The 3,114-nt window shown below is 44.0% G+C and overlaps 1 long non-coding RNA gene across 1 annotated transcript; it reads right to left on the reverse strand.

Moving 5' to 3' along the window:
* Positions 1 to 2,756: 2,756 nt before the first annotated feature.
* LOC147192196 (uncharacterized) lies at positions 2,757 to 3,114 on the reverse strand. The gene is made up of 2 exons (XR_015103521.1): positions 3,067 to 3,114; positions 2,757 to 3,001 (listed from the first exon to the last, which is right to left on the reverse strand). It is a non-coding gene; the product is annotated as an uncharacterized LOC147192196 (long non-coding RNA).

The raw sequence follows: 3,114 nt of genomic DNA on the forward strand, positions 1-3,114 counted from the left end.
GTAGTAGAGAATATTTACTGTAGACGTTCGTAAGTAGAGGTACCAGTGTAAAAGTAAAAGGCAGAACCTGGGCCGTGGCTTCACGTGATCAGGGAGGTGCCTCAGTCACGCGATGACATTGTGAGTTCAGAGCTTGAGTTCAGAAGGTGAAGCAGAGTTGACAGAGATTTCTTAAACATGTTGCTGTCAGTTTGGTTGCTGATTATCACAACGGTGGCAGGTGAGTGTTGCTTGGCGAGGCGAAGAGTCACACTCAACCAAATTCTGAACATGCTTTTGTCTCATCTTTCAGGCACCAGCAGTGAGCTGGTGGCAGGCACAACTGAAATGCTGGCATCAAAAAACAGTTGGGAAACACTGTCATACGTTTATGCCAAAAAAGTCAATGAGTAGCCATAATATATTCTGGTACAAACAACTTCCTGGACAAGCGCCACACTTCCTTTCCCGCTTCGGAAATGGCAAACCATTAAACGGCAGCACCAGAATGTCGGTCAGCATGACAAGTGACAGGCAGCGAGTGCACCTGCACATCGAGGATGTGTCGCTTGAGCACTCTGCAGTTTACTACTGTGCTGTGACACCCACAGTGGCATACACGCCACATTCTCGTTACAAGAACATTTCCTGCTCCTGAACTCATCACACTCGCCTCTTACAGAGGAACGGCTTAACTAGATTTCCAAACCCCAATTCTGAAGTTTGGATGTCATGTTGCAAAACATAAATAAAATTAAAATACTTTTTCCACCTGAGTGGGCTGTGCGCTGAGGAGTCCACATTTCAAATTGTTTTTGGTCATCATAGTTTTTGAAGGACAATGCTGTTTGACGCAGTGTCATGGGGCTTCCTGTGTACCAGAAGAAGCCTCCTCAATTGCTTATCAGCCAATATTTATTGGCAAGAAGAAGGAGAAGCGGATGGGGCCAAGACGAATTTCAGGCGACACGACACAGTATGGTGCTGTGACTCATGTCTTCGAATGTGCATGTTGATGTCATTGCAACAGGAAGTGAAGGCCGTGCCCACTCAGCCACAAGTCAGCATTCATGTGAACCACCAATGCTGCACCATGAAGCTCATGCCGACACATCCTCTGGCGCGCCTGCAACAAAAACACCTGTAGCCACCTCGTGTCATAACCTCCTGACTACAGGGAAAAAAATGTTGTCCAATCACATTTGTTTTGAAATTCCCCAATCTGTGTGAAGTAATTGGACTCCTCCAAAAGATATTTTTGAAATTCCACGACAGAGGAAATTTTTTAAACACTTGAATACTAGGCTCAAATACACTTAAAACAACTCAAAGAACACTTTAACGTGTTCATAAGAGTCTTATAAATAAAATACCAACAGCATTTCAAGACAAAATGTGTTGAGAAGTCAAAGTAACAAAGCCCCACCCCCTACAAATTTGGTATCATTGGAAAGCACTGACTGTCCTCTTTAGAGCACAAAAGGAGTTAATGCGATTGGATGTACTGGGTGGCAGATATTTAGGTTCATAAATGTCCTCTACAGAGGACAAATTTGAACTACTGGTAGTCAGGAGGATAGGCCACATGGGAGGGGGTGGGGGAGTGGCCTCACAGATGGAGATGAGCCACTGTGACAAGACGCTGCTGCTGCTGTCCAGGTGACATTCTTGTCTCCTGGGCTCATTTCAACTTCATCTCATACTCACTGATCTAATGTTTTGTTGTGATGTTATACAAGCACAAGGAGGTCAATGTGTGATGTGACTCTGAGAGCTGCAGTGATTCTGTTTTCAAATACTCTTTCATCTATAACTGCTTCAGACAACAACGTGTATGCAGGAAAGTGGTTAAGAGTGCACGATTGTCTGGGTCTCATGTGTTGTTTTGTATTATTTTGTCTTTTTTTTTTGTTAACTTTTCTTTTGATAGCGGCGCGGACACCCGCAGTTCCTCTTGTTTTTTGTTGAGAGAAAATTCATCTGTGCTGTATGTTACACATACAGTACATTTGACAATAAAATGTATCCAATCCAATCCAATCCAAATACTTGCATGCACAACAATGAAAATGTTTTCTGGCTTTCTCCTCATCACTGGCGCAAGAGGATACAAGTTGTACCAGAGCATTCCTGACATCCACGACAAAGCTCAGGCGTGAAAAAGGATCAGGAGACCAACAAGGGATGGCACTGCTGACTGCGATTGCACATCAAGTGACAAAAACAGAAATCCAAACCTTCCCCACTCTGCGCACTGATTTGAACACAGCTTTGATGACCTTACTCTTAAAACCCAATAAAAACCCAACTACGACCATCCGATTATCACCGACTGTCCTGAAATCAAACCTGTTTAAAAGTTATAGAAAGCGATGCTCCTCATTCAACCTGACCTGCATTTCCTACACACAACAAACATCCTGTCCCAGTAAGCTTTTGACACAGAAACCATTACCACTGTCATCTGTGGTGCAGGTGCTATGGCGACCGCTTCCTGTGGAAAGAGCAGCAGACACACAAACGATATCACGCACACCAACGCTCATACTGAAATAGCATAAGTCATTTTTAACTTACAAAATAAATACCATAGGCTTGCTAAATGATGTGGGATTTTTTTGTTTTTGTTTGTGTGGGTAAACTCGCACTACTCCAAGTCAGAGCAAAAGTTGATTTGAGGCAACTTTTCTAGTTTGTTGATTTTTTTTTCAAAAATGGCTTTCTATAGCTGAAAGATTTGTTTGTTGCCTCATCAACAAAATAATACAGCAACAGCCTTTTAAAACATGTTCTTTTATTGAATTGTTGTTGATTTAATGACGCATTTTATAGCTCACTGACATATAAAACGTGACAAGTTCTAACATGAGCGCAGGAGGAAGAGGAAGGCGGTGGCACCGCACTGGCTACTCCGGTGCGCCGAACCACAGGCCCAGTGTCATGACACAGTTGATGGCGAGCATCTTGGCGAAGATGAGGCGGAGGGCGAGGAAGGCAAGGGACAGGAGGTTCACCTTCTCGTCTGCCGGCGACATGCACATTTAACTCAGACCGACATGCTGCACCTCTCACATGTTCAATACGAACCTGGCACCAACACGTCCTGGCATTGCCCTTGTCCACTGTCACCTGTGG

The sequence above is a fragment of the Hippocampus guttulatus genome, chromosome 17, assembly GCF_054856545.1.
Source record: "Hippocampus guttulatus isolate MCC_2025c chromosome 17, RoL_Hgut_1.0, whole genome shotgun sequence".
Lineage (NCBI taxonomy): Eukaryota > Metazoa > Chordata > Actinopteri > Syngnathiformes > Syngnathidae > Hippocampus > Hippocampus guttulatus.